Source organism: Marmota monax, unplaced genomic scaffold (assembly GCF_021218885.2).
Source record: "Marmota monax isolate L192 unplaced genomic scaffold, Marmota_monax_Labrador192_F-V1.1 WCK01_AAM20220418_F8-fsc00153, whole genome shotgun sequence".
Lineage (NCBI taxonomy): Eukaryota > Metazoa > Chordata > Mammalia > Rodentia > Sciuridae > Marmota > Marmota monax.
This window is the reverse complement of record NW_026692146.1, coordinates 311764-326686: the sequence shown is the minus strand read 5'-3', so window position 1 is coordinate 326686 and position 14923 is coordinate 311764. Positions and strand designations below refer to the sequence as shown.

The 14923-nt window shown below is 34.0% G+C and overlaps 1 protein-coding gene across 9 annotated transcripts in view; it reads right to left on the bottom strand.

The window, feature by feature from the left end:
- Disp1 (dispatched RND transporter family member 1) overlaps positions 1-14923 on the bottom strand; it is a 207080-nt gene that overhangs the window by 70272 nt on the left and 121885 nt on the right. For 3 of the 9 annotated variants that reach the window (XM_058571672.1, XM_058571680.1, XM_058571674.1), the window contains one exon: positions 6452-6556. The exons of the other annotated variants lie outside the window; for them this stretch is intronic. The gene's annotated coding sequence lies outside the window, so the exon portion shown is untranslated. The remainder of the gene's footprint in view (positions 1-6451; positions 6557-14923) is intronic. 9 annotated transcript variants of the gene reach the window in all.

Genomic DNA, 14923 nt, shown 5'->3' with positions numbered 1-14923 from the left:
CTGAATTCCATTTTGCAGCTTCTGCTAAGAACATTTCAGTTATATGTCCTTCTAGTAGCTTAAACTCAATAATCTAATTATCATCAAACAACTTGTTGATTTTCTTGTTTCTATCCACTCTCTCAAGCACTTGAGCCCATAATCTTCACTTAAATATTTATTTATTAAACAACTGATCTATGCTGCATTCTGAGCTAGAGCAGGAGTCATCTTTGATCTTTACACCACTGTATAACTTTGTTCATTTCTTCCTCCAAACCTAGCCACTGTTACATACACCCATCCGTTCCATTCCATTACCTCTGCTTCTTAGTTCATTTTTCCCTGAATTATTGCAACACTCTAACAGACGTGACCCTATGCATAGTTTCCTAACTTTCCAATCTAAGCAACATGGAGCTTCTAGATTCATCATTACAAGGGACAGACCTGATCAAGTTAATCCATAGTCCAGAAAACATTAACAGCTTCCCTATGTCTCCCCAGCAAAGTTTAAATGTGTTAGCCTGTGCACAAAACCCTCCATTCCCTACACTCTTCCCCTTTCTACTCAGTGCCCTTGCAGAAAGAATTTACTCCAAACAAGCTTCACACACACTCAAAATACTTAACACCATTCCTCCGGCCAGCTCTGGCCTCTAATCACATTTCCAACTGTCACAACCCCATCCTTTCCTTTAGCACATGGCAAATAACATGTCTTCCACAAAGCCTTCTCTGATTATCCAAACCAGAGTTCTCTGGTCCTATTCTACATCATATGACTGTAAGATCTTTCTTGCAGTACTTAGCAAATGTGGATTTTTTAGTTTTTATCATAGTCACTTAAATTTCTCTTCTGGCTTCTTAATCTACACTTAAAGGCACAGGCTCTATTATCTTCATACCTCTCAGGAAGTGATATAAAGTACATTATACCATGTAGGTCAAATGCTTATACTTTACAAGCTCATTGAATAAATGACATTTTATAATTTGTTTCTATCACATATATCTTTTATTCAGCAGAATAAATGTACTGAAATGTAGTTTGCAAAATAAAATTCAATATAGAAAATACTATTTTCCTGCTGACTTATATGGACCCCAGGAACCATTTTGACTATGGTTGTGGGAGAAAAACAACAGCCACAATTCAATATATTTTAAATATGACAACATTATTTTGCAATATTCTCTGATTTTAAATTCTGAATACTAAACCACTACTAAATTAATAAGGAATGACAGTAACTGGCTTTTCACCTTTTTATCCCTAAAGAAGTAGAGGTCATTTCAGAAATGAACATACAAACTTATTCTTCGGCAGTTTTTATTTTGTTTTGTGTCTTAGGCAGGATTTTCCTTGGCATTAGCAGAAACATTTTTAAACAATGAAAATATAAAAAAAGTTTTCTCCCATAATGAGACATTTACACAGAATAGCCTACAAACTTTCTACTCAATAACTGATTAATCTTATTGCAGCAATATGATTTCCTTAATAGCATCTTAGAAACAAGCAAATCTGGAAATCTTAGCTTTTATTCCCTATATCCTTTGCTTGATTAGATTAAAAACTAGGAACTACATGCATTTTGTCAATAATGTATTTTGTCATGTAGAATGTAATTTACTTAAAATTCATCCATAAACTATCAAAAATTTTAACAGATTGGAAACTGTAGTACATATTTTAAAGCAAAAAGTATGAACATCAGTAGATTTGGGGGAAGAGGTATTCTTTCATTTTACTGCAAAGAAAAAGAACTTAAAGGTACTAAAATAGAGGCAAAAATAAAAGTCCCCCACTTACACAAGCCAAAAAAGTACTTAAAAACAAAACCTTTGTTTTAAAAGGGAAAACTAACTCAAGCAGGTCACTTTATTATAGGTTTCATACTAGAATTCAGGTGAACTTTCTTTCACAAAAAGCATAGTGTTATGTGGCTCAGATTTGATAGCTTTATATAAAAAATGAGCTGAATCACCTCAGCCATAACAAAATAGTGAGATTATAGATAGATCATATAAGAATATAATCCTGTGATGCATGAGGATTTAAAAACAAAGCACAATGCATTCACAGGCTCTGGAAAGTTTCCAAAATATTTTTGGTTTGCAATATAGGATTTCAAAATGTGATATTTTACTTTTACAATAGAAGCTTTTGGCAGAAGATCTACTCCTAAAATGAAGACCACTCTGCTTTGACTCTAATCTAATTAGAACATTCTTTTAATGGTTTTAGTTGTATTTTGTTACCAAACTAAACTGAATCTAAATGAATGTGGTATTCATATATAAAGAGGGGTTATGACTAGTAAACTCAAAATTTCCATAAGCTAAACTTTGAATATTTATAGGAAAAGTTACATTTACTTTCTTATGTCATGAAATAAAAATACATGTAAATTAATTTTCCAAAAGTTAGACTTTAGAGGAAAATAAATGTGTCATCTGCATACAAACACCTGTCATCATTGCTAAAGGCTTAGATTAAGTAATACTGTGTCTCATCACTTCCTCTGATGTAAAATGAAGTTGTGTGGAAAAAAGAAATAAAATTCAAATCCCCTTTATTCATTTATTCTTTTTGTAATATGTGGTAATATTATTTTTGGCAAGGAATAAAACTCTAAGACAGAAGACACAGAGCAAGGTATTTCACGATTGCAGAGGGAGTTGTTTTATATGTTGAAAACACATGCATTCGTTATTGAGAAGTTCAAACAGTTCAAAATTATAAATGTCATGCTAGGTCCAGCTTCAGAAACTTGTTTATATGAAATAAAATTCTGTGAGATGGCTGTAAAAAGATAAGAAATGAAATAATAAATGGGAAAGGAGAAAGGATATTTATTTATATCAAAATTTAAGAATATGAGAACTTCAGTAGAATATTTTACCTCAGTCTTTTTTAAAAACTCTTTTAAAATATCCCAACATAGCAGTGTTAAGACTCCAAACAAAGGCCTGGCTGAAAGAACTCATTTATAAATGGAATACATTAGAAATTAGGATTAAGTGCCATAAAGCAAAAGGGTATCTCAATATATTTAAGGGCAACATGTTATGAAGGTCAGAAATGCCACTTGAGAAATGCTACTTCAAAAACACTGAAATGGCACCAGGCATGATGGTGCATGTCAACAGCCCCAGCTACATGGAAGGCTGAGGCAGGAGGATCACTTGAGCCTAAGAGTTCAAAACCAACCTGGGCAACATAGTAAGATCCTGTCTCAAACAAAACAAAACAAAACACCATAGAAACAAATCCATCAAAATGACTGGTCTTCAAGATCAGGGAATATTTGGCATTTTCACTGTAAACCCCAATACTGAAAGTCTAGGCAAGTCCTAGTTGACATTACCACCTATGAATGGTATATGTTTCAGGGTCATCTGTCAGAATACACCTAGTAAATGCCCCAGTGTTGTGAAGCATGAACATGACATGTCAGCTATTCTTATGACCATATCAAGCCATCATTCATGTACTATGATATGTGTCTTTTGGGCATCCCCAAAAGACTCAGAATGCTGTAACCAGGGCAAGATAAAGCTTCCAGAAATCATTTAAAGGATCCTCAACTTTAAACAACTTTGGAGAGGAAAATTTCACAGGTTTCTTTGTTAACATACTTTAAGCATTACTCAAATAACCTAGGATGGCAATATTTCTGACAAAAAAAACATAAATGAAAATATATAAGGTGAGTTTAAATATCTATATTCCTTTATTAAAAACTCACAATATAATCTTAATGAAAGTTACAGTGATATGGGTAACAAGCATTGGTTCAGGCACTGAATGTAAAAACAGCAAAAGGGATAGATATGCATTCTGTATCAAAATTACAAAGCCATAACAACAAAAAATAATCTTATGCCATTATTGGTAGCAAGAAAGCACTTTATCTACTATGGAGATCATTGTATCAGAGTTCTGAGTTATATTAACAAACAGGATATCACCAAGATGATCTTTGTCTTAAATAGAAAAGAGACATTTATCACAATGCTTATTAATATTTAACAATATTTAATAATATTCAGTATTTATACTTTGCAGAGGTCTGTCATTGACAATACCTTATAATACAAGAAAATGAAAGATAAAAAAAAAATGTCGAGGAGCCACAGAAATAAAATAAGGAAGTTCTTTGTTGTTTCTAAGATTATTTGCCTTGTGAGTCACTCAACAGTATTTGCTTTCCTGTATATTTCAGTAAGTGATCAGGAATTCCTGAGTATGTACTCTACTTATTATTCTCAAGTCACACTCCCTTATGCATTACACAGCTCTCAATCACTAAGAAGGAACATTATGCATCCCCCTTCCCATCCCTATGGGATATTAGGCAATACAGTATTCATTCCTTCTTCTGCCAAGTGCAATGCTTTGGTAATACACATCCACACCCTGCTGGCTTTGCAAGGAGTCATATCCAGCCTCAAGGATCAAGCTTAGATCCCCTTATAAGAACAAGTAGAATTATCACGAATCTCTAAAATAATCCCTAATCTTGTATGAAGCTAAAAATGTACCTTTTATTTACATCAAAGTGCAATTTTTAGAAACAACTGTTTTTCACAATGTCTGATTATATTTGTAATGATGATTACTGCATTAGCCAGCTCTCTGTCATTAAAACAAATACCCGAGATACTTAACTTACAAAGAGAAAAGGTTTATTTTGGCTCACAGCTTTGGAGGTTTTAGTTCATGATCAATTGGCCCTGCTTCTTTTGGACCTTTGGTGAGACAGCATATCAAGGCAGACAGTGTGGTAAAACTGCTCACCTCATGACTGGGGGGCAAAAAAGAGGAAGAGGAAAAGCCTGGGGTCCCACTACCCTTTCAAGGATACGTCCCAATGACCTGAAAAACTCCTGTTAGCCCATCTCTTAAAGGTTCTACCACCTCCCAATAGCACAAAGGCATGGGGACCATGCCTTACAGCACACAAGCCTTTGGGGACACGTAAGATCCAAACTACAACAGTCACTGTTGATAGGAATACACTGACCAAAAAAAAAAAAAAAAAAAAAATCAGAAACAGAGTTCAGGACAACTGAACTCAGATTTTAGAAAGCCAATAAAGGAAAGATTATTGGTCTTTGTACCATGATCTCAACTTCTTTACATCTGTGGGGGACTAAATTTTATAGAATCTCTCATTAGATTTCTTGGTGGGGGAGGATCTTATATTCATGACTAATAGTATCTGTCTATTATCACAATGATAAATGACTCTGCACCCCTTTCAAGAGGGGAAATGAAAAGAAATAGGGAGGTGAACAGAATGAATCAGGATTTAAGATCCTGGTGCCTGTATCATCTTCTTTCTGAAGGCAAAACCCCTTGAGTTGTTCCAGAGAAAACTTGCAATCCAAATTAATAATAATAATGTACAGATCTCACTAGGTCACAAGAAAAAAATTTTTTTTGCTGAACTCAACTTCAAAGCATAAAATGAATATCCCTTCAGTGTAATATATTTTCCAAGGCAATTAAATCTGTGTCTAGTAATACACATTTATTTCTGGATTCTGGTTATATATTTGAAAAGTTCAAATGAGCATTTTGCACAAATCCCCCTAAAAGAGTTTCTATTTTTTAAAAGTTCCTTTTACAAACTTAAATCTTGGTCCCTTTGATCAAGACTAACTTCAAATAGAGGAGTAAGGAATTTTACACAACCCAAGATTCTAATGATATCCTTCAGATCACCAGGAATCAGAGAAAGCTTACATAAGCCTGGGTAAGAAAAAGACTATTATGGTTTAGATACGAGGTGTACCCTGAAAAGTCCATGTGGTAATGTAGGAATTTCAGAGGTGACATCATTAGACTTCAACCCCAGCAGTGAATTAATCCAGCTGATGGATTAACAATCTGAATAGACCACTGGATAGCAATTATTATTTGAAACCCTTTCATGAAAGTTGGGGTAAAGCTACTTTCCATGGTCATAAAAAGTCTTGGAGGCTCTGTAGTTGGCAACTTTTTGGTTCCCTTTCCCTCTTGTTTTTCTGAGTAACGATCTGGCCATCCTGCAAGCCACTCTCTCTGCTTCCAGTCCAAAGTGAAGCTACAGGAATGATGTAGCTAGAGCAAGCAAGTCACCCAGGTATACCCTAGGGGATTATGTTTTGTCCCTGGTCTCTTCTGCAAATGCTCAAGTATTCTCTTTCTCTGCTTTTTAGCTGCCAAGTGCTGAGCAGCTTTCTTCCTCCGTCATGCACCTTCCACCATGATACTCTGCCTCACCTTGAGCCCAGAGCAATGGAGTCCACAGCAATGGAGTCCACCACAGACCAGACCTATGAAATCTCTGAAACAGCGAGCCCCAAATTCACTTCTCCTCCTCTAAGTTGTTCTTGCCAGGTATTTTGGTCACAATGATGAAAAGCTGACTAACACAAATACATAACAGTATTAGTCATATAAGCAGATCTTACTTACCGAATTTTTTGTTGTTGTTTAGAAAGTCTTTGAAAACAATAAAATATTTTCACTCTCCAGTACAAATTCGAAACTAAAACAAGTCATTCCCATTTGGATCTAAATCTAAACAAAAAGTTTGAATCACAAATTTGTACAGAAACAAGAAGTATTTGAAACTCAGATTTTATAAAAATTATCCCCCAAAAAATATTAATAAGAGATTCCGATTTATTTATTTTGCAGTGCTGGGGATCAAACCTAGGGCCTAATGCATATTAGGCAAGTGCTCTACTACTGAGATAAAAATAAAATACATAGGTTGGAGGTTTATCTACTCCTTCACTGACGCTAATAACTTGTGACTTTATTTTTTTATATATATACTAAAAGTTAAACACTAAAAGGAAGAAAGAGAAAAAGCAAAGTGAAGGATGTTCATTAAGGACAACTTACTGCTAAATAAATAAAGATATAATTATAAAAGAAATATAATTCAAGAAATTTAAACACCATATAGATCAACTTCTTTTTCAAATAAACTCTTAACTTGTAAGTTCATATTTTAGATAATATGGGTCTAATACTAACATCTCTACTAATACATGTAAACTAATATTTTGATAGATAAAAGCAAATTAAAACTCAGCGGATCATTGCTTCATTCTTTAATATTCTATAAAATAATTTAGTCTTAACTTTATACTTCATTGCTAACTATTTCACAAGGAAACCTTTTAAGAGAGCACAAGTAGCTACCAAGTACCATGGAAGTGAGGTATAGGCTGTATTTCTCTTATCAAAATAAAACTTTTTTTTTTAATGTACTAAGTTCCAATCACTTTTTTTTCCCTATGTTCAAGACTTTAAAGTACAATCAGAAGTCTTTATGATTACAGGTTGTTTTTATCATTCCTGTTATAACTAGCAAGTGAAACGGGCTGAAAGTCACATAAACTGTCTCATATTCCTAGATTATATCACTGCATATGGCGACTCTGCTTCATTCTTGCTCCCACTACATCATGTGTCAATACTCAGACATGAAAGCACATCCCAACCATGCTATTTTTCTAGGCTACATTCTTTAGTGAAACCTCAAATAACCAAATAAGTTCAACAAAAGTTTACTGAAGCTTAAGAATATACTGTGATTTGCTTTTGTTTTTCTGCTAATAAACCCTGAGAATAAATTAAAGTTAAAAAGAAACACTGTGATTAATTCATGAGTCAATCCTACATAATTAACCCCTAGAAAAAGAGTTCAACATATGAGGAAACTAAGGCACACAGGAATAGAGAAGAGAATAATGAGGAAATAACAGAAAGCAAATGGCAAAGGGGGGTCTTGGAAATGGAAAACAGCCACAAGCAGTACAAAGATGACAAATGTTATGACACACACAACAAATAAGGAAGGAAAGAAGGAAAGCAGAAACCAAGGCAATCTAAGGAAAATCAGAAACTGAGGGAGAAGACAAAATATGACACTGAGGATAGTCAAATCCAAGAAAAAAGCGGGTGCTTCATGCTATAATCTAATGCAGAGCAGTAATCTAGCTTCTAAAACAATTATTAGGAGGATAAAAAAACACAAATGGGGAAAACTGAAACACTGTATATAACTATGGATCAATTATAAAGTTAAGATTAACCCCTCTTGCAGCAAACTATGGTTCTTCTTAAAGTTCCAATGTGTATATGTGTGTGTGTGTGTGTGTGTGTGTGTGTGTGTTTGGCAGTACTGGTGATTAAACTACAGGCCTCATGCCTGATTTACTAAGCACAGGCTCTACCACTGAACTGTACCCCTGTCCCTTTATTATTTTTCCTTATAACCACAAAGCATCCATTTAACTTCTGGACAAACAGAACTTGGTTAAAGCAAATTAGTAAAGTTTAAAATTAAAAAAATCCAGAGAAGTGCAAGTACTTGGGATCCCAGAGATGATATTCAGATTGCTCTGGCCTGTGTTCACATCCTAGGAGTGTTGGATGTAGCAATAGCTAACTATGTACAACTCTGTACCTTTTCCTTGCTCCTCTTTTGACTTGGCACCTGCCACCTGCCACCTCACTCCCTCATTAAAATAAGCTCTGTTAAAAGAATTCAGAAAATACTAGAAGGCATCCCTTCTTCAAGATCTCCCGATTGTTCTACACAGTCTTATACTTGCATCACAGTAAATCCCGAGTTCTCTCATCCTCTTCGAGGGATTCCTTTGTCTCATAGATAATTCAAATTGTTAGCAGACAATAAGCTTCGGTTTATAGAAGATTCTCTCTGCTATTATGTTATCATTACTTTATACTAATGTCTAATCAGCCTTTTTTTTTTTTTTGGTCTGAAGACCAATGAAGGGACAAAGTGAAAAAAAGGCAGGGTCTTCGAGTTAATTTAACACAAAGGGTGGAACCTTTCAAATTACCTAAATTAAACATATCAGAAAACACCCCCTGCCACACACACACAACTTGAGAAGGCAGCATGTTTTTACCAAAAAAAAAGAAAGCTCCATAATGAATTACTTTTAACTTCTTAAGGAAATATATGTTGCTTACTTAGAGAAGACAGATTACCAGAGTTTGCCTAGAAGGAAAAAAAAAAAAAAAAGATAAACTGAAATAGGTGCCATTTCACTTCTCTCAATATAGATACCACAGTGCCTACAAGAAGGGTTCCCAAAAGTCTTTGTCTTGATTCAGAGACTGCTGTATCATTTTAGTTTTCTCTTTTTACACTGTCTCATTGCTTTATGGGAATGATATTAGAACACGACATTTTTTGGAGCCATCCTATCTAGAATTCTTTTGTATCTCTTCTTTACACGTAAGTGTGCCTAGCATGGTGGCTACTGCAGAACAGGATTTTTTTTTTTTTTTTTAAATCAGCGATTGAACTCAGGGGCATTCAACCATCCCCAGCCCTATTTTGTATTTTTTATTTAGAGACAAGGTCTCACTTAGTTGCTAAGTGCCTGGCTAAATTTTTCAGGCTGGCTTTGAATTCACAACCCCCCTGTTTCAGGCTTCCAGGCTGCTGGGTTTAAAGGGGTGCGCCACCATGCCCCACCACAATAGGTTCTTGATAAATAACTTTAACATGCTAAGTGTCAAAATATGAGCACATAAGAAAATGTGTCAATGGAATCCCGAGTAACACGAGAATTATAACATTCATAAGCAATCCTGGTGGGATATAGGTGTAATTTGCTTTGATTAAAAACAGCCACGCTATGTTAGTCACATTAATATAATAATTTACTAGGTAATTCATAATGAGCCTTGCTGCAGTCCGGCTGCAGCAAAATAACCCGGGGGGTGACGAACAACTTGTGTACATTGATACAGCAGGAGTGGGAGCCATTTATTGTAGGACTGGAGGGGTATTTATACATTACACACAGCTTATCTTAATTAACATAAGCTAGATACAGCAGTCAACCAATAAGGAATCTCCACACTTAATGGCTCGCTGGCGTTACTTCACAAACTACTCCCTCTGCAAAATGCCAGGTGTCATCTTGACTTGTTTACAGACTCTAGCAGAGCCTAAAACAATTAAAATTTTAAGAAACTCAGTGAGCAAAGAGGCAGAAATTACTAAATGGTGCTGACTTAATTCGGACTTCCTTTGTAGTCTACATATGTCATTGATAAAACAATTCTTAAAAAAAAAAAAGTTAATATGACTCAACTGAAAATGGATGTTTTTGACCCATCCAGCATTCTTAGAAGTAATATATCCTAAAAGGCTTTTTTTTGTAGGAGATATATACCACAAGGAAACATAATGTGAATCCCAAAATCCCAAATCACATCAGGATACAATACACTTGCAAGTGTAGTATATCGACACCACAAAGAGAAGAGTAATACTTAAAAAAAAAAAGAGAGAGAGAGAGAGAGAGATTCAAAGTGAAAATTCATGAAGGTATCTTCAGCAGTGACTAAGAGAACATAATCTTTGATTCTGAAGAGGGCTTCGACTTATTTTACATTGAAATATTGATAGCATAGAGAAAGTAAACATTAGGTTGTTGATTTCAATAAAAAATAATGCTTAAGAACATCCAGTTGCCTTTAACTCTGTCCACCACACAACCTTTTTGACTTATAAATTTATCTTGTAGAAGAATCAACAACAAAATGAAAGTATATTGTTCTGGTTTGAGCTAGTTTTGTTTCTATTATTAACATTCATACTGTACTTTCCAAATAAATCTCCAGTTACCTCTGTGTAACTGATAAAAGAAGTCCTTTATTCCATCAAAATACAAACATCTCTTTCATTTAAAAATTCAGTATATCCGGTGATTAATCATTCCTGCATAGCTGTGCTATGTAATCAAACTGTTAAATCATGCAGTTTCTATAGAATCTAACCTCCCTGCTGTTACCCATTATCTGATTTTCCTCCTCCAGCCCAGTAATTCTCAAATGTGAGCCTGCTGATATCACAATCCCCTGGAGAACTCATTAATACACAGTTGTTAGGTATGCCCTCTCTCCGCTCCTCACAGGGAAATTCTGACTCAGGAGTTCTTGGGGGCTCCGAAATTTGTCTTTCCAACAAGCATCCAGATGATGCTGAGGCTACTAGCTGGAACACCACACCTTGAGAACCACTAGTCTAGCTTCTTTCCTTTTTTACTATATCCACTACAGTTAATCAAATTAATTCTCTCCAGTTCATTCATGTAATAACCTAGAACAATCATACAAAGTTCAAACTACTGAATTTAATAGTAGGTCATCTGATAATTAAAGTCCTCATTTGTTTGGACCTTCTCTCTTGGCCAGCCTAGCAAACCTTTTCATAGTTCTTGCCTCCACTAAAATCTCATCTTAGTTCTCCCTCTGCTAGAAGGCTCTCCTTATCTGCAAATCAATGGCCACTATTTTCTTTATCAACTCCTATTTATTCATTCATTAATTCAGTAAATACATATGAAGTACCTGTCATGTATTACTCATTGTACTAGGTGATGTAAAAAAGATCCAGGTCAAAATCTTCCAAAATTAACCTTAAATCAAGTCCAAATACCCCATGGCTCTGTGTCCATTTTAGTAATTAACTTGTTTAAGCAAAAAAAAAAAAAAAAAAAAAAAAAAAAAAAAAGTACTGACTCCAAAGCACACTGAACTGGGTTTTTTTCCATACTTACATAATAGAAATGGAAATGTAATGATTTTACTATATTCTCTTTACTGGACCTCTTAAAATTTAGTATGCATTTTAGAGAGTTCTAAAGAGTTAAGGATGCCACTAATACATCATAATCCACATTATTTTTATTTGTGTTTTTATGCTCTGCTTTGTCCTTAAATGGGTGATTGGTAGCTGCTTTTATATTTGCATGTTTGCAAATTTATAGATTTGAATAGATTTTCATTATCTTCTTCTCATACAGATTTCTAAAAAGGTATTTTTTGATAATTACAAGTTGATGCTTGATATTCTCTCCAAGTAAAAGGAAACTAAAATATTTGAGGGCATGAAATAAAACTATGTTTTATATTTGAATATACAATACATGGCAAGTGCCCAGAAATTAAACAAAAGGAGAAACCATCTACAGTCTGTTAAATTTTTCAGAGGAAAATATATATATTTACAGACAACACTGTAATGACACATTTTACTTTTTCTTTTGCTAGGCTGGAAATCAAACCCAAGGCCTGATGCATGTTAGACAAACACTCTACCACTGAGCTACATTCCCAGTCCCTTACTTGCTCTTTTGAATCAAACATTTTTGTAAATCCTCAAAGTCCTATGAGTTTATTTTAAAATACTTTTACTCTTGCTTAATTTTTAAATAATATTTAATTCACATTCTAGTGCAGGTCTGAATGAAGTCATGCAAGTTATCCAAAACCAATAACCCCATGGAATAAATGAAATTTATTAATGATAAAGGAAGCTTTCACGCAGACCACATTAAGTCCATTTTATAATTTTATTAAAGCCTGACAGAAGAGTCCATGTAAGAGCAATAAAGTTTAATGAAAGCACAGACTGGTACTAAAAGAGTAGGTATTATAAGCAATGAAAGCAAAAATTATAAATAAGAAAACAGTCTTTGAAGACATCTGAATTTGTTCAGAAATTAGGCAACATATATTTATGATCAAATTTATGCATTCAGGTAAAAGGACAGCTACAATGATGCTATATATTGTTTGCACAGTCTGAATTTAAGAAACAAAGTTATTCTTTAGTTATTTCTAAGACAAAGTTAATGGTTGTTTGAAAATGAGGCTCATTACATGATTCTGTAAATATACTCTGTAATAACTAACATTACCACACAGCTGTATAAACATATTTACTATGACATACTCTTCTACCACAGGTGTATATTTTCCATCCTAAGCATTACTAATATGCATTTCAGACTAGTCTGATTTAGAACTAAAATTTAAGGAAAGCAATATTTCTTAAATTATTTAACTATTCATAAAATAAAATGTTAACCCAACAAAACACTTACTATGTCATAACCCACTTCAGTTTTGTGTTTTTATGCTTCTTAAATAGGTGTATGCTGTTTAATTCTTTTTATTTTAGATAATGTCAATAATAAAAACCTCATCTAAAAAGTCCATAAAAGTAGTCTTGAAATAAATTCTTTGATTTGCATTTACCAGCAAACATGTTTGTAGCATGAGTAGATTGTTTTTCTACTATAGTTAAAAAGTAAAATATTCAAATACTATAACTGAATGAGTAGAACTCACTTTATCAAAACACAAGTCACTGAATAGCTAAATTGTTTTCTAGATTTTATATAAAGTATCATATTAAGAGAAAAGGCTTTAAAAATGAACTTCATCCACTTTTGAATATCATTACTACTAAGACATTAAATAATACTGAAATGTCTATAAATATGTTAATATATAAATAACATCTTGGGTATAGTTTGGAACAAATGGCTTGGTAACAAATGGCTGTACTATATCAAAGTCTAAATGATTAAGAGCCACAGATTCAGGAAGTTCACACAAATATATTTTCTATCTAACAAGCATTTCAGACATACACTTTTTGCTTTTGGAAATAAAAAACATATTAACAAACCTTACATTGTCAGGTACTTAAATTTCTTTTCTAAATGATTTTAAAATATGCTTAAATTTAAATCTTTACATAATGGACATGAGAATAGTCTTCAGCTTTTGCTTCATCCTTTGTGATTAGGAAAATGAATAAGCAGACTACTTTTCTACAAAAGGGATCTGAACTGCAGAAATACATAGCTCAAGTGCTAGGATTTACTTGAAATGAGTACTATTGCCACACAAACACTAAATCAGATAAGGAGAATTAAAATACATTTAATCACATATTTGGTATTTATTCACTGTAGTGTCTCCTTTCAAAGGAATAACCAACCATAAAAGTCTTTTAAGAGTAGATGTCTTCCACAGCCTTTGAGCAAGCATCTCAGAGCTTGGGACTGTGCTAATCTTTGGTATATTTGGAAAGTAATGTCAAATATATCTGGTACCTTCTAATTTTATTTTATGTTTTTTATTGATTTATGCCAAATGTTTCATGAAAATCTCATTAAGTATTTATTTTAATGCCTTCTGATTTCACATTTTGTCAAAGTTTAAGATTTACAAAGTTTAGCAACAAATAGAAAGTTGAGAATTCAACAATGAAAATGGAATTAGCCATCAAATTTATCATAATACTTTAAATATTTTTCATTTACATTTCTTTTTTGTGTTTTCATTTATTTATTTATTGTTTATATATTATAGTGGAATGTGTTCTTACTACACAATTTTTCATATCTCTGGTTGTATACAAAGTATATTCACATCAATTCGTGTCTTCATACCTGTACTTTGGATAATAATGATCATCACTTTCCACCATCATTTCTAACCCCATGCCCCCTCTTTTTCCCTCCCACCCCTCTGCCCTATCTAGAGTTTGCCTATTCCTCCCATGCTCCCACTCCCTATCCCACTATGAATCAGCATCCTTATATCAGAGAAAACATTCAGCATTTGTTTTTTTGGGATTGGCTAAATTCACTTAGCATTATCTCTAACTCCATCCATTTACCTGAAAATGCCATGATTTTATTGTCTTTTATTGCTGAGTAATTGCCGCGTCCGGCCAAGGGAGCCGAGTCCGGCGAGGGACGGCGAGGTTAAAAGACACACAGGACACCAAGGTTCTTCATCCAGGAGTCAATAATAATCTTTATTGCTAACACACCTTTTTTTATACCCCAAGCAGCAGAAGTGGAAAACTACCCAAAAGCAGGAGGGAGGGGGGAGAAATTTAGTTTCAACATCTATTATTGTCAGGTACCAAAACCTCCCTTAACAATAAGTCCATCAGACCAGAAAAGGTCAAGGCATTCCCGTGGGATACATATGTCTCAGACGGATAAGCAGGAACAGAAAAACCGCAAGTTCGCCATGGCCTTGTGAGCTGGCCACACTGGCATGCAGAACAAACTAGTG